Raw genomic sequence first — 26,246 nt, forward strand, 5'->3', positions numbered from 1 at the left:
AGAAAAAACCATTTGACAAAAGATTAGAGCCTTTTTATTCGCATTAGAATATTTATAATATATACCAATTTACCACAATATCTGGCAGAAATAGCCACAAAATAGTTTCACAGTATGTAATTTATCACTGAACCCAACACAAAGCAAATGAATCAATTAAACAGTGGGGTAATCCTTCGGGCTTATGCTTTCCGTTTTCCTCTGGAAAAAGCGCTCCCGAAGCGTTTTATCATCTTATTCGCGATGAGGGGTCCAGCATTTCCAGTTGAAAATCGGCTTGCGTGCGGCAAGGACACTTCAGTGTAACGTACGATACAGGCGCAACAAGTTTAGTTTCCGCGGTTCGTGTTTAAATCTTACCGGCAGTTGCGTCCTAGCTGCTTAATTCCAGTTGGTTTCTCTGGAGAAGTTTGCGTAATCTGTACTTCTGGATGAAAGTCCAGAAAGTAAAGGAGATTTTTAGTAAAAAATAGACAGGTGAGTTGTGTTAAGTAGCTTTAAGAAAATTTCTAGCGTTTAACTTTTTGATAATATTGATAAATATTTTGGTGAAATATTTAGTATTTTTTATATTATTAAATGTTCCAGTTTAGTTTTTGTATTTTTTTTTTGCATTATTGTATTAATGATGTTTCAACATTATTTTAACTTTTAACTATTTTTCTTGAACAAAGTTTATATAAATATATGAACAAACAAATATTATCAATTTGGGAAATAATTCTTAGAAAAAAGTTAGTCGAGAAAGAGGGCATTTTGCTCTTAAAAGAGCGAGCCATATTTAGTAAAGAGCTTAATGGAAAACTTTCGGCTACCATGGATACTGGATGGATCGCGAAAACATGTTAATATTTGAAACTCTGTACTTAATTTAATAATAACTGGAATATTAGTTATCACGTGAATAGTAATTCTAATGATATATTACTCTATAAAGGATGTATAAAATTTAGGTTTAAGATAGGCTGATCTGTCGAAAAATTAAAGAATATTAGCGTTAATTTAAGTCTTAATGTAAGGAAGGATATTAACTTTATAATATCCCGACATAATTAGAAAATATTTAAAAATTAGTAATATCATAAAGGCCTTAATAATAATGTGCTTAACTATTGTTTAAATTACGCTGTACATAAAAAATATAAATTAGAAGAAAATTATACTCTTTTACCAGTTAAATTACACATGAGCCAACCCGAAAAGATAAAATATATTATAGAGAACTACGACGATAATAATAGTGGACAGAACCTTTAAAGCTACATTTTAAATGCCTGCTGTTTAAGGCAATTAGAAATTAAATAAAAAACCAGAAGTATTTATTACTAATAAAGTAATTAGAATAATGAGAAATTAGACATAACTAAAGTTGTCAACGTCAAGAGTGGTAGAAATCCAAAACTAATAATAATAAATTCAAGAAGACGAAATAAAACTAAAAGAGCAAATAGTTGCATAGTATCGGGATCAGTCAAATATTAAAAATCAGTACTTACTAATTCAGTACTTTACTAATTCTTAGCTCAAAGTTCTTATCAATTAGTATTGCTAGAGATATATTATTTATATTATTTATTACCTTATTCCTACTACTAGGTTGATAAGGAAGGGGGATTCTGCTAAGGATATTATTAAATTTGGTTAATTCTTTTTGTTAGATATAGATACAAAAAAATTAAAATTAAAAATTTTGCTAATTAATTAAGAAACGAAAGAAAATGATCATATATCACCCTTAAGGTTTGGCACATCTCGTGCCAAATACAAAGTGTATATGATCTGCCGAAAATATACCGCATACTTTATGGGATGTTTCAAAACAAACATTTTTGTTTATGTAGTCATATATGTGCAAATATGAAAATTGCACCGTCACACAGTTAAGTGGCTAGACGGAGTTATCGGAACAGTATCATATTTCCCAAAATATTTACGTTGATTACAAGAACAAGTTTATATTTATCCAAATATAATACTGTAAACCTTTTTTATTGTAGTAGTAGTAGCAACGTGATAGCAACAAGTTCAGCGGGTAAGCATAAAAAGGCAATTCCAGAAATCTCAGTAATCCCTATCATCACTCCTGACCGCCCTCTATAACCCCAACCAGGTGACCTGTCCTTGTAATGAAGAAAAGCATGACTTTCCAGTCTGGGTCATTGATATCAGCTGTCTTCCTGACAATCCCAGAATTTCACTTCACAGTCTAGCCAACCTATTGCATTATGAAATGCTGCTCCTGATAAGCGGTCTCCTCGCTGCAACTAGGTCACAGTGAGCTGGAAGCCACACTTAGCCACAAAGAGATGCAGGTACCGGCTATACAGTGACTTGTTAAGATATGAGAAAAGTGCCTTTTACTCAGTTCAGCCCGAACCAAAGAGCCTCGCAAACTCTTGCTTCAGTTTGCATGAAAGTTGTTTTGTGGGCTTGGATGACCTTTGAGGCGCCGTTAATGTCAAAGAAGCACATGTCTCCAAGCAAGTATGTGAAACTTACTTCAATGCCACGCTGGTTTGTAAAATAGAAGTTATTTCTAAATCTGACTGCAGCATGATTGGAATTATTCGTGAAGCCCGGTATAAATAGCATTCATTGACAACCAATTTGACAGCGCTCTCAGTCACTTAGGCAATGCCCAATCTTGATACTAATGGTAAAGCGAATTTCATACAACCTTAAATTCTATAGTTTCTAAAACTTTGACGTGTATTTATCTTTACCTAGTTTATTATTGTAATTTATATATTTCAGATAAATAAAACGGTTTGTAAGTGTAAAAAATATAAAAAACATTACCCAAAATTTGGTGATTATAAGACAAAAATATACACTGATTCCAACATTTTGTCTAAATATTTGTGCAAAGTTTTCTAAAAAGTTGGATGATAAATAAACTTTTAATTGTATTCGCAATGTCTCTATTTTTAAACTAGGTCGTTTCACTGTGCTCCTTGACTTTTAAATTTGTTGGAGTATTCGTAATTATCCTTGCTACTTAGACTAACTTGGACCTTTGTTCCCAGACTAAACTGTTTAGATAACCACAAAAGATAAAATATAGGAGATGGAGATCGGGAGGACGCGCAAATCAGGCTTTTCCAGTCCATCATTGCGTAAATCGTTGATGTTTAAGGGGATAAATATCTACTCTCAAACGGCCAACATTTTCAACATGGAAAATATGGCTGTTCCTACTATAAATATTCGCGTGTAAAAAATACCTTATTCGAAACCAATATTATTCAAAAATTATATTCATTGTGATATAAAAACGCAATAAACGATGTAACGATCTTCGGGATGTCAAGCCTTGTAGTTCTTGAAGGACTTGGACCGTACTTTGTACCGTCGCTCTCATGTAGTGTATAATTCGAAATTTTGATGATAAAGAAATGTTTTTGTTTCTCAAAAATAACGCTGCGAAAAAAAATTTTTAGAAAATCATGCGGGCTTACATACTTATTAATCACCTTAAACTTTTGTATCAAATGGCTGTCCTCTAGTGTGATAAAATGTCCTTTAAAATTACGCAAATTTTAAAGAACATAGAATCTGCTGCCCAATTGTGTAAAAAAAAAGTTAAAAGACTTTCAAGCAATTAGGGTGTAAAGAGCTGTGTAAAAAAAAAGAGTTTATTCGGTTTAAATAATTTATTTTATTAATTGGTCAAAATGTGTGCCACTGACGAGACAATAAAAAAGCCTATTTTGAAAATTAAGTCTTTACAAACATTGGTAAGGATTTGTGTGTTACTTGATTATGTGTTAAAACCTTTTATATTATTAATATTTTAAGGTAGGGTTTTAAATTTAGCTTGTTAATTAAATATGCCCAAAGAAAAAAGTCTTAAAGGCCCCAAACTCACCATTAGACTTTGCAATTTATATGTAATATGTCCATATATAATATGTATCAGTATGATGAGACAAATTTCATCATACTATTTGATTGGTTTCGATTTGTTATAACGAGCAAAATATGTAGATACAATATTTTCGTTGAGAGTGATTCGGCGAATTTCATTGTCCAATTTTACTCGTTTTTTGTTATGGCACCAGCCAAATACACCAGTGAAATAGTCTCGTTAGTGTGCGGAATTAAGTTTTATTGTCACATTTGACATCGATGTGATTTTGCCGTGACTTTTTAGATTAAAAATACAGAATTGCATTAAAAACACGTTATATATTGAAGGAGCTTATAACAACATTTATAAACATTTACTAAAGCCATCTTTGTGTCAAGTGTAGTGTAAAGATTATATGAACAAAAATTTTAAAAATAAAGCATATGAGAAGTTGCTTTGTTCTCTATTTAACAAAAATATTTTATTTATATAACAAAATTCATATAAAATAATTTTAGGAGTTTTGAAAACATATAAATTACTGTTAAAATTTGTGCATAAATATCGGTATGATTTTTGCGGCAAATTAAACGATACTCTAGACTAAAAATTTGTCAATTAAATGAAAATGACAAAGCACGACTCTTTTAATTAGCGCTTTTAAGTAATTTGTATCTTTGGTAATAAATTCGTTTCAATTAATCATCTAACGTCTTTCTTAAACTACTATTTTCTTCGATAAATAAGAAATGTCGTTACATGAGTTTTAAGAAATGACTACTCCATTAATTGGAGCATCAAAAAAAGATTGCAGCCTTTTTAATAAATGGTTCATTACAACTTGATTTGTAATGTATATCATTGGTTAATTTGTGCTATTTGTAATTAAAAATTTTACATATAAGTATGAGATATTTTTGCTATGCCAAATTAGTAAAAACAATTAAAATATTAAAAACTTTTCAATCTAATCATAAGCATTTGATGTTTTCTTGTTCATTAATACCAAAGGTAATTTTGACAATAATATAATTTTTTTTTGTCGTGAGGCTTTTGATTTACATAAATATTCATAGACTATTACATTTACAAGCAGTATTTATTTTATATTTATTTAGAAACAATTAAGGTAACTTATAGAACATTTATTATTTTATAAAATGTGCGGGTTTTTTACATTTACATTTAAATGAGGATTTTTGAACCTTTTCCTAAATAATTACAGAGATTTATTTTATAGTTGCATTGTTATATAGGGTGATAGTAAATAAGTGCGACAAACTTCAGGAGGTTATTCGGTATGGAAAAATAATGACAGTTTTCCATATAAACGTATGTCCGCAAATACTTCGTTTTCCGAGATACGGGGTGCTAAAGTTTTTCTTAAAAATTCACGATTTATTTATTGCTTTGAAACTGGTCGAGATATGCAAATGAAATTTGGAGGGTTTTAAGAGGTAGATCGCGCATTTTTTGGCATGCAACTAAGAATTTTATGTTCACCATTAGCGCGCATAAGGATAATGATCTTAATTTTTTTTAAGAAAAAATGCTTCCCTACTGAGATATTTCAAATTAAAAATAATTTTTGAATTCCTCGTTCTATTTGTGACAAGAAACCTCTCTTATTTTTTTCGTATGTGGCGCCATTTTTATGCAAAAAAAATCTTGACGCGTATTTTTCATTTCTTTAATACATTATCTAGCAGGCTACTGTCAACATTTATCTAATATTAAATACAAAATGTCAACATTCATCTGCGAAATACGAAATGTCAAATTAGCGTTCCTTCACTATTAAGCTTTTAGTTATTATTAATAAGTAATTAATTTTTCTTTTATCGAAAAAAATGGAAAATTGTACAAATCCGGAACTGTGAGATATGCATTTTATTTATTGCCGAAGTAATGGAAATGGTCGGCAAGCTCGAAGATTGTATGCTGAGTTGTATCCAGGACATAGTACCCCATCACACAATATTTGCTCATCTTCAACAACGTTTGTGTAAAAATTGTACGTTTAAGAAACAAACGGCTAACTGCGGGCGCCTTAGTATGAACGTAGTAAGTATGAACGGTGCAACTAGAAGAAGCAGTTCTAGAGTTAATTGCGGAGTCACCTAAAAGAAGTACTCAAAAAATTGCCAATATATTAAATGTGAGCAACTTCACTGTATTTGGAATTCTTAAAGAAAATCATTTGTATGCATTTCATATTCAACTTGTGCAAGCTCTACTACCTAGAGACTTTTTTCCGCGTCTATTTTTTTACTAATAGATTCTTTATCAAATCGCTCAAATTCCTAATTTTAAAAATGGTATTTTGTTTACTGACGAGGCTACTTTTGGAAGACATTGCATACGAAATTTCCATAACATTCACTTATGGGTTAAGAAGAATCCACATGGAATCTTTAAGGCTCATTTTCAGTATCAGTTTTCAGTAAATGTATAGCTTGGATTAATCGACGATCATATGATCGGCCCATATTTTCTCCCACAATGCCTAACAGGAGAATCTTACCTTTATTTCCTACAGGAAGAGTTACCTGTTCTTTTTGAAGAAATTCCTCTACAGCTGAGGCAACACTTACGGTTCATGCCTGATGGTGCGTCAGCCCATTTTAGTATCAATGTACGTAATCAGTTAGATACAGTATTTCCAAATCGTTAGATAGGTAGGGGAGGTACAGAACATTGGCCTGCTCGATCGCCAAATTTAAATCCTCTAGATTTTTGCATTTGGGGTTTTCTTAAGTCATTAGTTTATTCCACTCCCGTCGAAAATATTGATGACCTGAGGAATCGAATTATAGCCGGCTGTGAGATAATAAGAAATACATTAGGAATATTTGCGCGAATACGAGATATGCTATGTGGTTATTGTATCGCCGTATTAAGCGCCGTAGAATTAAGCGCAAGTTCTGGATTCATCCAATCCATCAAAGTAAAGAACACACGGGGACATTTAACACACTTTTTGAAGAACTAAGGCGTGATGGTAGTAAGTTTGTCAACTTCTTCAGAATGTCTATTGCATCCTTTGACGAACTCCATGAGAAGTTAAAAAATGAAAACCAACATAAGAATACTAAAATGACAAATTCTGTTCCTTCACAAGAAAGGCTTGCTCTAACATTGAGGTAAGTAATAAATCAATATAAAGTAATTCAATGCCTTTCTCTCAATAAAATATTGACCTGACACTTTTTACTGATGTTCCCATTGTACTAAATATTATTAAATAAATATAACCACAAGATCCTTACCACAATTAAGAAGTCCAAACAATTCTGATATCTTTTCTAATCATTTTTTTTTAAATGGTTGAAATCACTGTCCAAAGTATAGAGAACAAATTGACACAAGTTATTTTTTCAAAATTAATTTCATTTTATTGTATGTACATTTTAAATTAAAAATGTATACATAAAAAATTAATGTAAACCAAAATTTTTTGTCTTGCAAATAAGATTTTAATGAACTTAAGATAAGTCATAGGTAGAATCTGAATACACAGATACAGCTGGGGAGGGGCTCGCTGTTGATGGGAAGGTCTCTGGAGATGCGGGTAATGAAGTTTGGCCAAAATCTTGATAATATTGTGCAGTGGTTTGTCCTTGTGATTCAAGTGTCTGGCCTTTCGAAGTGTATTCCTGTTGGTGGTTTGAATCGTTCTTATTGTGATTCTGTTTTCATTTTTTATATGATTTGTTTTTTTTTATTTGAGTTTTAAATTGCTGATGGACTTGGCAATTTGGGGCTGATAGGTTTGGGGCTGTTGTGGTTGGAAGCTGTTAATTGCGCTGAACTGATTGGAATAAGACATTGGCGGAGTGGAAAATGATTGATGCTGCGGAAAGGGGTAGTTGTTAGGATAGTAGGAAGGTGTTTGCGGTGGAAGGAATTGAGGTTGAGCAGTGCTAATACGTTTTTTCTTTATTTTAGAAATTACTTCTAGAAAATCCATTTGAAATTAAAGAATTTCACTGTCGTCGAACTTGTTCAAATGTTGCAAATGCCCTAGAAAGAAAGACATATGAGGATTAAGTGGTGGATCTTCTAATGCTTTTATCATTTTTAGCTCAACCTCATCAGGCTGGTGACGTCTTTTGTGTTCTCGAGGTTTGGTCACGAATAGTCTCCTTTGAGCGTAATGGGGCTTCGGATAAAGCATCAACGTCTTCTTCTTCATTGTTTTCTGTTCTACCTTCTAAACTTTCTGCAACTTCCTTCGTCTCGAACAATTTATTTAAAAATTGCATTTGATTAGCGTAGACGTACTGCTTAATGTTAGAGGCACCAGCTCCGCTTTTCTTACTATCTTTAAGCTTCCTCTTCGACTTTAAGTACGCATCCCGAAGATTGCCCCATCTTTTTGTTACTTCTTTTGCTGAAACAATTATATCTAAATAGTGTTTTAAATTGCAAACCTCTTCATACAACACGATACATAAATAGTATAATAATAATATGCAGGGTGTTTACGGTCTTGTTATTATTTGACTTTTATTAGGGTGTTTTAGTGTCAATCACATTTTTTTTCCGCTGTTAACTCACCCATTAAAAAATAAAACACAAGATCCTAACACCCTGTATGGTAATAGTATCAGTAACTGATACTAAGCAATTTTTTTTTCAGATATCTTGCTAGTGTGTGCACCTTTACCGGCCTACATTACTCCTTTAGAGTTGGGATTTCTACTGCAAGGGATATAGTAAAACAAATATGCCAAGCCATCTAGTTAGTTATGAAGAATGAGTGTATACATGAACTTTCTAAAGATTATTTTGAAACCATTGCTTCTGATTTTGAAAAAACTGCCAATTTTCTACATTGCGTAGGTGCTGTCGATGGCAAGCACGTTCGTATAACTTGCCCGATAAGAAGTGGTTCTATGTTTTTTAATTACAAAGACTTTTACTCTGTGGTATTAATGGCAGTAGCTGATTCAAATTATCGTTTTGTGTATGTTAATGTTGGAAGCTTTGGCAAAGATTGTGATCCCTCCATTTTCAAGCAATCTACTCTTTGGCAATCGATACTGACAAACTCATTACAATTACCTGAAGAAAAATGCCTGCCGGGGACAGACTCTCCTAAAGTTCCTTACTACTTTGTTGGAGATGAAGCATTTGGTCTTCATACACATTTAATGAGGCCCTATGGTGGAACACACCTAACGCTTGAAAAGAGAATATTTAACTATCGTTTGTGTAGGGCTAGGCGTTATGTCGAGTGTGCTTTTGGGATATTGAGCAACAAATTGCGCATCTTCCACAGGCCTATAAACGTTGAACCGGATTTTGCAGTTGAAATTGTAAAAGCGTGCATTGTTCTGCACAATTTTGTTCGTGATCGGGACGGTTATTTGCCAGAAGACACAACAACAATATGTGATTTGGAAGATTGCCCAAGAGACCCAACAGTACGGGGTGGTCTAGAAGCTAACAACGTTCGAAAAATATTAAATAAATATTTTGTAACACATGTCGGGGCAGTTCCCTGGCAAATGAGTAAGATATGAGTACTAAAAAAATATGACAATTCCTAAATTTAATTTTTCATTTGCCTTTGAATATACAGCATATGCTGTATCAGTTTACTTATGTTATCCGATCCCACACTGAAAATACTTACCAAAAATATACTTAAATATACAAATATAAAAATATACAAAATACTTACCAAATGCATTTTTTTCCTCCATATACTCAAAATCGCTTTTCAGAGCGCAGCAAACTTCTCTCCATGCATCCTTGGTGAGATTCCTGCCTTTAAATGCATCTAGAGTTTTATCCCATGAAACAGGTTTTGCCTCCACTAAGGATATAAGCACATCATTGTCAATAGAATCACCCATTGCAAGAATGTATGCAGCTAAATATTAATTAAGAATGAACTGAATTAGGAATGAAATTAGCACACACTCACACGCTGCTACCAAAACTACTTTAAACGGTTTAAAATCTAAAACGTACCTTCTAGTAAACTTTGCCCGACTGAATGGCCGGTAAATAATCGGTGCGTGTGCAAGCTTGTATTTAATCATGTAGGCCACCTACTTGCCGGTATGTCGGTGATACTGTGACAGTGGCCGGCAGCTCACCGGCATTTTACCGGCACGGATCAGCGGTGTGTGTGGCAGGTTCCGTTCCCACCTGTGGTTAACTATTAGAATTTGGACGGCCGATTTTTTTACCGGCTGTCCAAAATCGGTGTGTGTGCAACTAGCCTAAGGGAGGTCATTTTGAACACTTGTTGTAGCTTTGCGCCTATTTAAAATTTTAGTATTGTTATTTTCTATTATTCTGGTTTAATGTTGTTGTATTAGATAGTTCTTAATAATGTATTAAAGAAATTAAAAATACGCGTCATGTTTTTTTTGCATAAAAACGGCGCCACATACGAAAAAAAGGTAAAAGAGGTTTCTTGTCACAAATTAAATGTTAAGGAATTAAAAAATTATTTTTAATTTAAAATATCTCAGTGGCGTACTATTTTTTCTTTAAAAAAATGAAGATCATTACCCGTATGTTCGCCAATGGTGAACATAAAATTCTTAATTGCCAAAAAATGCGTGATAACTACCTCTTAAAACCCTCTAAATTTCATTTGCATATCTCGACCAGTTTCAGAGCAATAAATAAATTACCCCGTATCTCGGAAAACGAAGCATTTCCGGACATACGTTTCTATAGCAAACTATCATTATTTTTCCATGCAGAATTACCCCCTGAAGTTTGTCGCCCTTATTTACTCACACCCTGTATATGATTTCTGGAAAAGTAGTGGATAAAACAGTCGGTACATTAACAAATTAGTTAAAAACCATAATAACAACTTTATTCTATAACAATGTAGAATTAGCTCCTGCTGTTGTATACTTCTGCTAGGAATATTCATACATAAAATATATTCATACAAAAAATGTACGCAGAGAGGTAGCGCTTTTATCATACATTTTATGTCCAATTCAGATATTTGCTAGGAAAACTAACCTGATATACAAACAATACTGCTTCTATCAAATGTTTGTTTTAAACCTATAATAGACTAGCAGAAACCTAAACGTTTATTTTAGGCGCCCGTTATTTGGATAGTTATTATCCTTGACATATACAGGGTAGCCTATTAGTTGTATTAAATACAAGATATTCCTACCTTTGTATACTTAAAAATGTAAATACCAAATTCTTTTAGGTGAAAAGTTCTCCAATCTAAGAATTAAAGCGTTAAAGCGTGAAACAACAATAGTCTTAGGAGGTCAATATATAAATATAGTTTTGCATATTCCTATTGCTCTTTACAAAACTATATTTGGTTAATTTTTTAAGCCATTGCCGATTTTCTAGTCTATTCGGAATCTATAACTGCTGATATCTGAGGGTGGTGCGAACATCACTGCACTTAGGCCTCAATAGGACCAGTGTGTGCTTTGTTAAAGGAGTAAGGGATTTCTCCCTTAGCTCGTCATCGAGCCCAACGAATCATTGAGGAGAGGACAATGTGGCTAAGGACCCTCTGATGTCTCCAAGGGATGAATGGGATACGAAGAAAATGTTGCTGCGGCAATAGCTACCTTTTCAAAACTGTCAAATAAATGTATTTGACAGTCACCAAATGGGATGGCTATTATCAGATTTACTTTCTCTTTAGTCAACGACAATTTGCGAATTGCCTCCGATTTGTCAGGGTAGCTGAGAAACTCTTCAGACAAATTGCAGTCTTGAATATTGTTTGGGGGGCTCCTTTTGGAAAGGACAAATAATAGGTATTGAAGGACCAGCGTGAACTTCACACGCAAAAGAAAATAAGAAAAGAAAACAATTACAAATTTACGGCGTCAATAACGACTTACCTGACACTCGATGAATTGGTATACTGTAGAACTGTAGATTAGATGGTTGGCCGGCCAGTTTTCTCAACACACACGCTATTCTATGTTTCGATGCGTATCGTACGATGGTACCGATCAAAAAGCCCGTCTCTCGCGGGAGGAAGCGTGCACCTGTCCAAGCCATCATTGACGCATGCACGCGGATATGGATTGTTATTGGTCAATTAAAATAATCAATACTTCTAACAAAATTGGCGGTGCATTCAAATACCCTTTAAATTTGCCAATTCCAAACATTCCGCCCACCAAAAAATACAATTTTTTCTCTTAGGCAACTTAAAAGGTCAAGTGTGTAATCACACCTAATAAGGATTTCCATAGCAAAACTCCTCAATAAACAACAAAATAAAAATGGTTAGCTAATTCAAATTATAATTTCATTCATTGGTAGAACAACACACAACCGAGAAAATAATGAAAAAAAAGGAAAAAAAAAAGGAAATAATAAAATAAACAAAGAATGGTCTTAAACTTATTGAGATGGCAAAGGACAAACCTTTATTAGGGGTCGGTCCAATAGTCGTTTCGTTGTACGAATTTGCACAACTCTGGGAACGTTATCGGGACTGGAGTAAATCCTTTCCAGCCTACCAATAAGCCAATTAAGAGGGGGTTGGTTATTGTCTTTGATGTCTTTTATGTCTTTGATTACGACAAGAGAGCCAACTTTTGGACAACGGTCAGGGAGAGTCCATTTATTGCGTTGTTGCAATCGATTTAGGTATTCCAAAGACCAACGTTTCCAGAAGCTTTGGTGCAATTGCTGAATCAATTGCCAACGTTTCAGTCGATGAAAAGGGATATCGATTAGTGCCTCATCAGGAGGGGCGGTAAGAGCTTCCATGGTCAGGAAATGACCAAGAGTCAGACACTCTAAATCATTGGGGTTGGAACTCATCTCACAGAGTGGTCTGGAATTCAAAATGGCTTCACATTGCGCCAAAACAGTGGACATTTTCTCAAAGGATAATACTTGTTGACCTATCACTCTCGCAAGATGCGCTTTAACCGATTTAACACCTGCCTCCCACAGGCCTCCGAAGTGTGGTGCGGAAGGCGGATTAAAGTACCATTGAATATGCAACGTTTCCGCCGAACCCTGCAGATAGGACAAAAGCATTCGGGAAGCACCTACAAAATTGGTGCCTTGGTCACTGTACATATCAGAGCATCTGCCACGACGTGAAACAAAGGCGTCTAAATGCCGCTAAAAAGCATTCAGAGGACAAATCGGACGCTACTTCTAGGTGTAGGGCTTTGGTAACCATGCACACAAACAGACATATATAGCCCTTTTGGCTTTGAACACCTCTACGCCTAGACATGGTAAGTGGTATGGGGCCCATATAATCCACTCCACACTGTGAAAATGGTTTAACTTGGGAAATACGAACTTTGGGTATATCACTCATGAAGAGGGAAAACGGAATTGGTTTCACTCTATGACATCTAAAACATTGGGATAGGACAGAATTTACGGCTCTACCAATAGATAAGATCCAAAATTGCTGTCTTAAAAGATATTGTAAAAGACGTGGACCAGGATGGCCATGATCTTTATGAAACATTTCAATAATTAACGAGGTCAATCGATGATCTCTGGGAAGAAGCATGGGATGCTTGGCATCAAATGGTAAATCAGAATGGCGCAGACGTCCGCCCACCCTGACGACTCCATGGGAGTCCAAAAACAGGGCAAGTTTTCTAAAGGGTTTAGGGGTAGCTAAATTGGTTTTTAGGCATTTAATTTCCTCAACAAAGACTTTGTCTTGGACAGATTTAACAATGATACAAGTAGCTTGATATATCTCATCAGCACTTAAACTTTGGGATAAGGGAAGTGATCTTTTCTTTAGACCTTTATCCCGGAACCGTATGCAATATGCTACGATGTGTTGAACAGTTTTTAAGGAAGAAAACCGCTCAAGCAGCCTAATTACAACACATGAATTTTCTGGTATGGTTAAATTACAAGTAACTTTGCGTTCTTCTTGAAGCGCAATCGAATTATCCTTTGGATCGAACTCTAAAGGGGTTGGCCAGAGTTCGTGAGACAACTTTAACTATGGGGGGCCATTGAACCATAACGGATGGTCAAGCAATTGCTTGGGCAACCAGCAGGGTTTCCTACACCACTGATGTGAAACCACCTATTGGGAGGAATTCTATCTTGGATCTGCTGAACACGATTGGCTACAAAAATCTTAAGCCGGGAAGGATGACTTTTAATCCAATACAAGGCTACACTGGAGTCAGACCAAGCATAGATTCTGTCAAATTTAATGGGAGTTAAATGGTAATCACAAAATGCATAAAATTGGAAAGAAGCAAGGCTGCACATGTCTCCAATCGGGGAACGGATAGAACCTTTAAAGGACACACCTTACTTTTTGCGCATAGTAAATTTACATGTACGTTACCTTCAGAATCAATTTGTGTCATGTATAAGACACCACCATAGGCTAACAAAGATGCATCATAATAACCATGTAATTCAGTGCAAACAGCATCAGAAATAGTTACGTGACGTGGAATCGCAAATGAGGATAATAAAGGAAGTTGGGAGACATACACTTGCCATTGGCTAACGACATCTGAAGTAGGAACTTCATCCCATCCAACGCCTTGAATCCAAAGACGCTGAATAAGGCACTTGGCAACTAATACAACTGGAGCTACAAACCCTAATGGATCATAAATCTTGGCTATTTCGGACAAGATAACTCTTTTGGTGCACTCACGCGCGATTGGTTTTACTGAATAGGAAAATACATCTAACACTGGGTTCCACTGTAACCCAAGAATTTTTAAGGTACAATTGGCATTGTCATTAAAGGAGATATTGTGTTGATGTGATTCAGGCACTAGGGATAACAACTCCTTACAATTAGAGGTCCACTTTCGAAGCTCAAACCCACCGCAAAAGAGTAAATCTGTTAATTGCTTCTGAAGTTCTAAGATTCCTTTAACTGAATGACCAAGACCAATTATATCATCCACGTAAGTTGACTTTAAAAGAATGTCACGAGCAAGGGGGAATTCTTTTCCATAATCCTTGGCTAATTGGTGTAAGGTTCGGATTGCCAAATATGGACTACAATTTAGACCATAAGTGACAGTACACAAGGTATATTCTTGAATAGGGTTTGAAGGATCAAACCTCCATAAAATCTTTTGGTATTTTAAATCTTGTTCATGGATGCCGATCATTCTATACATTTGGCAAATATCGGTGCTAAACACAATGGGGAAAAATCTAAAGGTTAACAAAATGGTAACAATATCATTTTGGAGTTTTGGACCTGGCAATAAAACATCGTTTAAGCTAAGGTTATTAGAGCCTTTTGAGGATCCGTCAAATACAACTCTAATTTTAGTAGTTCCACTGTCATCTTTGACAACACAATGGTGAGGAAAATAATATGAAAGATTGTCAGCGGAAGTACAGGGTATCATGTGGTTTTGATCCAAATAGTCTTGCATAAAATCGTTATACAAGCTTCGAAGACTTGGATTTCTAATCAATCTGTTCTCCAACAAATTGAAACGTCTCAAGGCTTGATGTCTGGTATCACCCAAGTCAATGTCTGGTTGCTTAAAGGGAAGACGCACTACATAGCGTCCATCAGGTTTTTGAGAACAAGTGGAAACAAAGAAATCTTCACATTTCTGTTCCTCAGGACTCAAGAGAACCTTATCTGGAACATCCTCAAGCTCCCAAAATTTATGCAAATTGATATCAAGAGGACTTTCAACTGGGATGGTACTTGGCACATAGGTACACAATGACACAAATTCATTAGTGGGAGTATTATTGCCACCTATTAAAATCCATCCAAATATGGTTTTAATAGCACATGGACTACCATTGATACTTTTCCTAAAACCTGGGAGAATAATCTCGGAAAACAAAGGAATACCTAAGAGCAAATCTATACCATGGGGTACAGCAAAATTCTTGTCAGCTAATTCAAGACCTCTCAAATGTTTCCACTTGGAGGGATTAATTGGAAAGGTTGGGGTATTTTCACAAATGGAATGCACAACAATTGCTTCAAATTCCAAACATGGGCCAGTTGTGGACAAAACCTTTAGCTTAACCGTACCTAATGACGAAGCTGTAGACATATTGTTTATGCCTTGAATAGGAATTTGGCTAGGTGTAATGGGTAGAGCAAGTTGCTGTACACAAGATAAGGTCACAAAATTAGCCACATTAGCACAGTCAAGCATAGCACGACAAGGAAACAAATCTTGAGAAATATTGTACACTGATATTTCAGCTGTAGCAAACAAAGTAGGTTCTTCATGGGAAAGCACACTTGTCAAGCAAGGCACTACAGAAGTGGCATTAACAGTAGGGGGTTCCTTGAGTTCACTAACATTGGGAACATCATTGATAGGTTGGAAGTGCAGCAAAGTATGGTGTTTCTTGAAACAAATTTTACAAACCTTGGTTCCAAGACATCTAGGAACACTATGAGTCCTGGAGAAACAATTGAAACACATATGCTGCTGTTTAACAAAGGAATATCTTGCTGAAACCTCTGCTTCAATAAACTTGGTACACTTTACAAGGGGGTGTGAACTCAGGTTGCAGAACAAACATTTCTGCTAGGTATTGGTCATATAAGCTTTGGTTGGAACCACTCTTTTAGATCTATTAGGGTCATAAGATTCCTTTTGTTTCGAATTGGATTGAGATACTACTTTGGGTTCATTAAGAAGGACACTATTTTCCAAGGCTTTACATGTTTTGTTTAAAAATCTAGTTAAATCTCCATATCTGGGAATGGGTTTATCACTGCATTCAATTTTAAATCGGGTTTTTAAGGAAGGGTCAATTTTTTGCAATAGCAAATTTAATTTGGTAAAATCCCACAAATCAATTCTTTGCAAGGAATTTAAAGCCTCCATATTTTGGGAAAAGGTAGTGATAAGTCTTCTCAGATCAACGGCAGAGTGAGTTTTGGCTGGAGGTGCATTATATATAGCTAGCCAATAGTCAGTTGCTAGGGCTCTCTTATTCTCAAAATGCTCAATTAAAGCATTAAAAGCCACAGGATAATTAGCTTCAGTTAAGGCAATGTTTTTAATAAGCTCAGCTGCTTCGCCTTGAACAGCCATTTGGAGATGTTGGAATCTTTGTATATCAGAAAGGGATCTTTTCTCATGGACAAGGGTTCGAAATAGATCATAAAAGGCAGGCCAGTCTCTTCTGTTCCCAGAAAAGACAGGGACTTTAATTCTAGGTAGATCAAGATCATGATCATGATCATCACTTGGCAATTCACTAAAGGAGTGATTGTTGCCTTTGCAGCCACTTTTTGGTACAACATCTACTGGAGGGAGTAACTCTCGAAGCAAGGAATGAACAACATATTTCATTTCATCAAAGGTATTTCCAAGAGAATATTGCTCATCCTGTTTGTCATCATCAGAGCAAGCTAAAATGTCTAAATGCAAAGTCTCAAAAGAAGAACAAATACTAGGGAAATCCTCAGTGCGGGCTCTCAGTAAATTCAACTTGGAAGGATGGTTTTGACACTCAATAGCCAAATTATATATGGCTTCTAAGCGTTTAATATAGGACTGACGCTTCTTTATTAATTTAGCTGCTACTGGCTGATTTGTAGACATGATGGTAACTAAGAATGGTAAATACTAAATAAAATCTCCACAATATGGAATTAATGGAAATTGGTATCCAGACAAATCGTTAGGTTTGTGTATATAACACTGGTATAGATAACGCCAGAATAACGTCGAATATCACAAAAGAATGAAGCACTAATAATTTAACGTTCCACAATAAACGTTAATGGAATGGGGTATCCAAACAAATCGGAAGATTCGTGGATAAATCACTGGTATAAACAACGCCGGAATAACGTTGAATCACAAAAGGGTATATTGGTCGGTAAAAATGAACTTTTATCAATCCAAGAGTTAAAGTTCAAATTTCTATTGGGCAAAATCACAAAGGTAAACAATCAAAAATTGGGTTAGGTAAACAATAACAAAACATTGACGTTATGTCTTGTCACCTGTCACAACAATGGGTTAAAAACTGACCGGTTATCGGTTATTGCAACCGCACATTACTCGGACAAATGGAAATCGACACCAGTGTCATAGGAATGCTACTTGGTCAAGCGTTGCTATAAAAAATGGTAAACAAATGTTTTTTTTAACGGAAATATCTGCGTCTTGCTATGGACTTCAAACCAAGGTTGCGATTAAACACTTTTGGATAGTTAAATAGACTGTAAATTTTAAGGACGATTCGATTTATCCGGCTCGAAGGACCAAATGTTTGGGGGGCTCTTTTTGGAAAGGACAAATAATAGGTATTGAAGGACTAGCGTGAACTTCACACGCAAAAGAAAATAAGAAAAGAAAACAATTACAAATTTACGGCGTTAATAACGACTTACCTGACACTCGATGAATTGGTATACTGTAGAACTGTAGATTAGATGGTTGGCCGGCCAGTTTTCTCAACACACACGCTATTCTATGTTTCGATGCGTATCGTACGATGGTACCGATCAAAAAGCCCGTCTCTCGCGGGAGGAAGCGTGCACCTGTCCAAGCCATCATTGACGCATGCACGCGGATATGGATTGTTATTGGTCAATTAAAATAATCAATACTTCTAACAAAATTGGCGGTGCATTCAAATACCCTTTAAATTTGCCAATTCCAAACAAATATCATTTCACCAATTTTTAGAAGGCCTGGGAGATTATTATTTTATTAGTTCTCTGATATTCACCATGGTCAGACTCACAAGTTGCTCCGGCTCTAGTCATTGAAAAGCGGTGTTCCTCTTGACTTTGAAGCGGCTCGATTGCCCTTACTGTGGTTGTGCCCCTTGATCTGGCTCCCAGCCTGTTTTTGAAAGGAGCCTCCACGAGGGTGCGATGGCATTCTGCGTTCATTCATTCTTCATTAGTTCTAACGTGAGGTGTAGTATTGTATTGTATTGTATTCTATACGAATAATCACTGTTTTATCTTTAGTTTTATTATTTATGCCATATATTTCAGTATTAAAGACACTGTTAATGCATTTAATGCTAAGTACTGTGCCAAACACTAGCATTGTGTTCAATTGGCGGTCTTTGGACTATACGCCGCAGCCCAAACCTTTTTTCATCTTGGAACCCTCCGAATATATATCGTCATCCGATTGGGATCAATGACGTTTATGTTGATTATGTAGGATTTGGTGATTGAAAAGATTAGCGAAGCAGAGTTAACTTAAGCTTCCAGATTCATTGGTCCGTTATGTTGAGGTAAGCCATATTTTCAACATAGTTTAGTTTTGGAGGAATTGATCTGATCCACTTTATAGTCCTAGACATAATACAATACGTTAGCATAGGTCATATGATAGATGTGGAGATCCACATCCAACTACCTTGGACGAAAAGTCCCACGAATATTGTGCGCGTATACTATTTGTAAGATATATATGCTTTCTGTAATCCCTTTGCAATGTAAGTGTTCCAATTTAGTTTGATTTTAAGTATCATACCGAGGTACTTTACTTATCCAAACCTAGCTTAGTGAGGTGCCTTAGTTTTTTGTTAGTTTGGGTCCCAGAAGGGATATTACTTTTTTTTAGTTAATAGCATCATTTTGGTATTTTTGGGGGTAATAATGACATAGATAGGGTATATTCCGCACACCATTTCGTTTGCAAAGCGATTGCTTAAATTTTGCCGTTTGCAGAATGATTGAAGTCATAGGCTAATAAGTGGTGGTAATCATTATTAATGCAAATTATGAGATTGTTCAGAACCATATTCTATAGTAAAGGTGATAGCACCCCTTTCTGCGGACAGCCCATGGCTACCATTTCCCTAATGTTGACGGTTTGCACATTTATGTGTATAATTCTCTAGGAAAGCATACTGAAAATCAACCAAATAATCTTATCTGAGATGTTTCTAGTGATTAGCTGTGTGCTGTGTTTTGTTGTGTCGATGTCAATAAATACACTTACGGTAAGCTTTTTGTAGGCTATCGAACTTTTCCCCCGCCCTATCACTGAGTCGAGTTTGCACAGACTTCATTTTAAATGATGATAGACTAATAGGGCGATAAGCTTTGAGACCGCTATAGTCTAGCCTCAATGGTTTCGAAAGAAACGCAACTTTGACTTTTCTCCATACCTTCCATACCATGCCTGAAAGATGTATCTTAGTGCGAGAGACGCTTTGAACATTTCCTTCATGTGTGGCAATAACGTTTTCAGGCCATCTGAGGGTAAGTAAAGTACCTGAATCCAGTCCTCTGTAACGCTGGAACCGGAATCAGCAAAATTTGTAGCAAATAGCCGTGCTTTCTTGGAGGTTGCCAGTAGAGGTGCATCGTAGGTTGCCTACTTTCTGATATAAGTTTTTATTGAGAGCTTTTCGGAGTCTCGCAACATCGACATTTCTCTATTTTGCTGCATTTCTCTATTTTATTGCAGTTCTTCATGTTTCTTTCAGCCTTTATCTAACAACCTTTTTATATTCATTGAGGTGGCTCCGACAAAGGTACCAGTCCGCTACTCCAGTATTGCTTTATTAAAGGCTTTTCTTGATTCTGCCCTGATGTTATCCAGTTTTTGATACCAACCAACCCAGGTTTTACCAGAGTTCTGGAATTTATTTATTTGTTTATTCATTCACGGAACTTGGCCGTTAAATAATTAAGCAAATTTAAGTTTGGAGCAAACACCAGGCAAAGTAACTATATATATTATTCATATTACAGAGCATTCAAAACATAAGTTATAAAATACAAAAATAATCTTTGTCACATGCCTAATAGTATAATCACAATACATTATATTTACCAAAACTAAATATTTTTCAAGAAACACTCCTAATCAAACTCACAAATGACTTGTAAGGCATCCCGAAGAGATCAATGTCTATAGGAAGAGAATTCGCTAATTTAGAGGATTTTGAAATGAATGAGTTTAGGCCCAGATTAGTGCGCCTATAGGATTAATTAAACGTTAAAACATATCTCGTTTGCTTTGTTGGGACAGTAAGTCCTATTAAAGCCAACAGTAGAGGACTATACACTAGAGAGTTCATAAGCTTAAAAAACATCTTTAAATTAGCTTCATTCCTTCTAGCCTGTAGAGTGGACAGAGAAAAGCGCTCATGAAGAGTTCCATAGTCATAATGAAAACCCTCCAGAGGCATAATATCAAACTTAAGGGCCATAAAACGTAAAAACTTTCTTTGTACCAGTTCAATTCTGTAAATGTGACAAGTATGAGCGGGCTTCCATACAGAAGAACAGTACTCAATAATAGATTTAATTAAAGAATAATATATTTTTCCGAAAATCGATAAGAAATAATAACATTTTTGACAACATATTTAAAAGAAAAAGTCAATATTTCCTCCAACTTGATTGTTGCCTGGCAACCTAAAATAACAGTAAGGAAATATTCATTTCTGTATTGTAAGGAAATGTGAAACGACTCCGTATTGCCAGTCTCGGCTTGTGCCTCGACTGACAATTTTTACGATCGCCCGGGAATGTTAAGCTTTTCCTACTAGGTATACAATATACTATTTCCGAAAATCGATAAGAAATAATAACATTTTTGACAACATATTTGAAAGAAAAAGTCAATATTTCCTCCAACTTGATTGTTGCCTGGCAACCGAAAATAATAGTAAGGAAATATTGTCACACCGGGGGTTGGCCCGGTCTAGGACAAGGCCGTTTGACGGTTACATACATTGTATCACAGATATAACTAGCTAACGCAATTGCGTTAGCTAGTTATATCTGTGATTGTATGTAACTGGGACGTTAAGGTACGCTTTAGCATTGAAACAAAATATAGTTTACTAAATACCTTGTATTGACAGCAAAATATAATTATAACGATTTAAGTGGAGTTACCCAAATAAAAGAGCTAATTTGATAAGAGATAAACTAAGATCGACATAACAGGATTAATAATTTAAATACATGGGAATATGTAGCGAATTCTATAGTTAAAGTGAAAGTAATGTTACGTAACTTAATAAAGTGACAATAATTGTGATCTTCTTCGATATGATAAAATGTTGTACTTACATTATTATTATTCTTGGAGCAAACATTTCACAAAGCTTTTCCGCACTTCTTTCGGTTACCTCTTCTTGCCCGAGACCCGGTCGTAACTCTTCCATATTTCATTCGTCGTACCCTAGTGTTAATTTTCTTTGTCAGCAGAATGTCCGGTTTTTTCCAAACCATCGTTCTGTCGACAAAGTACTTTTGCAATCTTTTTACGATGGAAATGACTTGGTTATTTCATCATGCAATCAGGAAATTGTTACTTACACAATTTGTGGGTAAATGACCTGGTATACCGAACGAATATTTTTAAGTGATTTTTATATTAATAAAATAAAATTTAAAATGTTTTTTAATGAATTATCTTCGTGTGACAATATTCATTTCTGTACTGTAAGGCAATGTTATTTCCATACAGTAAACTTTAGAACATAAATGCGAACAAGTTTTTTCCTAAACAATTTTATTTTTAAAACTTTCAGCACAAACAAGGTTAACATTATATTTTAAAATTATTACTTATTATTTGTTATATTTACTGTTATTTGACAATTAGTATAAGTATTGAAAACTGAAAGAACTTGGGAACTAATAGCATTATTTTGTTGAATATTTTACAAACTAATAATTTTATTTGTATGACAATAACTAATATTGGGCGTTACTGCAGTATTATAGAAATATTAGATTTACTTTCTTGATTTTTTTCTGCTGTGAAAATTTTATTTGCCACTTCTTCCTTATTAGTAAGAGACTCTTCTATATATCCTTTAGCGAAGTTTGTTGATTTCCATCCACCCAGTCTCTTTAAACTAGTAATATCTCCACCAGAATCAACAAGCATTGTGGCAGAAGACCGACGGAAACAGTGGCCGGTATATTCTTTCGAGTTTGGCAAATTCAACTAACTGGCCACTATTTTAGGCATGTTTCTAAATTGGTGAATTCCTACTACTTGTCTACAACCTTTTTTTCATTTTGGTACTTAAAAAAAAAACCGAGTGGTATTCATGTCTCTTGGTCTTAAAGAGACATACTTGCGGTATAGATTTAAGTTCATTTCGTTTACTATAAATGATCTTGATGTATTGGTTTTTGAATCCGTTATGGTAACTAAAAGTTTAGATAGTAGGTCTTGTATATCTTGTACAGTAATTTTAACCAGCTCATCCATTCTGCAAGCTCCGGAAATTCCAAATATTACAGCTACCTACAACAATAAATAAGCATGTAAAGAATCCAAATATAATTTAAAGTTTTGTAAGTTACTTTAATCATTAAATATTCCTTATCTGGAGCTTTCCGAATAAATTTGTTTATTTCTTCTTTAGTTAAAATCTTGGATTTTTTGGCTTATAGGCATGTGCTTGCCGTTTCAGGAATGCCCGAAGTTTTGAATATTTAGATATATCCACATCATGTCTAATTGCAAGGGTTGCCTTCAGCATTGAATAATTGGTCCATAAAGTTGAAGATTTCATCTTGGAAGCAAGCTCCAAGAAGTATGCCATTACAACATTTTCCGAGAAAGAAGTTACATTTTTATTCGTACAATAGTCCATGCAGCGGTTGTATGCATAGTTATACTTATTTCTAGATTTTACTGGTAACAATTCCAATGATGCAGCATTTACTGCCTCCTTGAGTTCTGGGGGGTTCCAGAAATGGAACAGTCATCAGCACTCATCATTTTACACGTTACTTTGGCTTTTTAAAACGTTAAAAAATCAACACTTTGGAAAGACGCCACAAATAAACTTTTCACTCGTCAAGTTTGACAATTTAAAATTATGTACTTCGTTTCCGTAGTTACGAAACAATGTTTCATGGCTTCTTTTATTTAAGGGAAAAATAATAATGTTGATTTGAAATTTCTAACATAATTAGTAATAATTTAACGTAATTTTAATGATTCCCGATTTTCGGAAAAATAGTATGTAGACCTCGTAGGAAAAGCCACATTCCCGGACTCCGTATTGCCAGTCTCAGCTTGCGCCTCGGCTGGTAATTTTTACGATCGCCCGGGAATGTTAAGCTTTTCCTACTAGGTATACAATATGCTATTTCTCACAGATAAAGGATCAATAAAATCAACAGTACAACGTTTCACAAATCCTTAGAGCCTTGAATATAATCTTTATATCCAAGTTAGTAGGTAGGTACAAGGTAGGTATAGTGTCCAAAACTCCCAATAGAGGGTACTCCACTCAATGAGGAGTTGTTGATTATTTTATACTCAAAAATAAAATTGTTTTTCTTATTTGAGAAACAGAGAAAATGGCACTTAGATGTATTCAATTTCATGCCATTACATTGACACTACAGCTCCAGCCTTTCAGTCAAGCAGTCATGAAGGGATGAAACAGACATAAAGTACTGGTCGTCAGCAAAATAAAGACATCTTGAGTAAAGAAAACATTTAAAAATGTCATTAATAAAGACATTAAACAAAAAGGAACCCTAAAAAAGGAAAATAAAAGGATAAAAAAAAAAAATTTCTTTCTATTATAGAAAAAAAGTCTAAACCCTACTCTCAATCTCATCTGGCTTCGATCGCGTAGAGTTCGGGTTGCCGTCGGCAACCTTCGGAATAGAAATATAGAAAGAGGTTGTATGGTCTTGCTATTACTTTCGTCTCTTTTTAGTACATTGAAAAAAAGATGTGTTTATCTTTGTTGTGGGGATGCTTTTATGGCAGATTTGAAAATCAACGAATTCTCATATTAGGCCAGTAAGCCCCATTGTGCAAGGACCAACGTTTTTAAGAAGTGATAAAGGGAATAGGGTTGGCTTGAAAGTGATTCTAAATGAAACTTACTAATTAAATAAAGAATAGTATTTTATTAGAAAATGTTAAACCATACAAGTCCACAAAAAAATAACTTACTTAAATCAACGGTATATCTTTTGAGTGAACTATAATTTGTTAACTACTTTTTTCAGGTTTAAAACGATCATTAAGTTTATAAGGTCATATAGTTTATCCACGCTTATTTACGCCCCGAAATTGGGAAATTCCCAGTGATTCCACAGAAGGGAATAAAATGGGTTTTATTACTCTTCACATATTTTGAAAATACTATATATATATATAATCCTTTTATCCTTAAGTCAATCGTTTGTTCTTTCTCTTCCATTTCTAAGGCAAAATTGATAATATTATTATCTTAAATCTATATTTTAAGACAAATATTAAAATATAAATTTAAGAGTAAATATATTTAAATAAAAAAAGAAAATATATTAAGCTATTATAAATACACATTAGGAAACAGATAAGATAAAATTAGGAGGATCCATCATAAAATTCGCCATCTTATTGATACCTAAAATTATTTAAAAAATCTATAAGAAAACTTTTCCCTTATCGGCATCCCTTATGAGGATGAAAACAGAAACAATAAAGCATACTTATTACCACAGATTTAACTAGCTAACGCAATTAGCTAAATTAGCTAACGCTTGCGTTAGCTAGTTAAATCTGTGCTTATTACTTAAAAGATCGATAATGTCGAATGACATTTCAGTAATTGACATTGTGGGCTGTGAAAAATCCCATTAGCTATAAAAATAGGCTAATGTTTGTAGATTGGGTAGTATAAGAATGTCTAGAGCCGAACGATGCCGAGTGACAGAGAAAAGATTAGCGAGTGCTAATCGCGCATAGAGAGATATATTATAATTTCTTGTCTATTTCTATGTTTATCGAGTTAGAGAGTACCGCTACTGAAGTGATTTATTTAGATGTGTGTACCCTTACTATTTGAGTGCGATCTTTAAGGTAACTCTAAATCCACATTGACATATTACCGCCAATACCAGCAGTTTTCAATTTATGACTTATGATGGCATGATTGACCATGGCATGGCATGATGAAGAATCCAAAATCTCCGACAGATAATCAACAAATTCATTCACCTCATCCCCTGAGAAACCCTTATTGTTCCTCCATGATAGTGCAAGTTAATAAGTTTGATGAAGATACAGTGACAATTTTTTCAAATAACTTAGGTATGGTGCTAATGTTACATACTGGCCTATAGTTTGTAATGTCTTTCCTATGTCCAGATTTATATATTGCAGTGAAATAGCTGACCGCCCAAGGTTTAGGAAATATTCCAGTTGACAATGATTTGTTGAAAATAAAGTTTTAAGTTCTGAGATTAAAAAATTATCAGACTATAAATATCTTTTTATCGACAATACCAACTTATAGTTACTGCTTTACTTCAATTTATTCGATCTTCTAAATATTGACTGATGTAAAAAACTTTGGTAAACTGAAGTATAATTTTTCGCCAGTCCTTACTTCAATTCTTTAGTTTAACTTCGGTTTCCGTCACCAAATACCGTAATATGTGAACTATATCGTTAACAATGTCTTTTCATTTTATTTGTTCAATGACTTC

General features: G+C 34.7%; 1 long non-coding RNA gene across 1 annotated transcript in view; it reads left to right on the top strand.

The window, feature by feature from the left end:
• The first annotated feature begins 243 nt into the window (after positions 1-243).
• LOC126736900 (uncharacterized) overlaps positions 244-26,246 on the top strand; it is a 191,777-nt gene continuing 165,774 nt past the window's right edge. The window contains exon 1 of the long non-coding RNA XR_007660818.1: positions 244-477. This is a non-coding gene — a long non-coding RNA (uncharacterized LOC126736900). The remainder of the gene's footprint in view (positions 478-26,246) is intronic.

Source organism: Anthonomus grandis, chromosome 5 (genome assembly GCF_022605725.1).
Source record: "Anthonomus grandis grandis chromosome 5, icAntGran1.3, whole genome shotgun sequence".
NCBI lineage: Eukaryota > Metazoa > Arthropoda > Insecta > Coleoptera > Curculionidae > Anthonomus > Anthonomus grandis.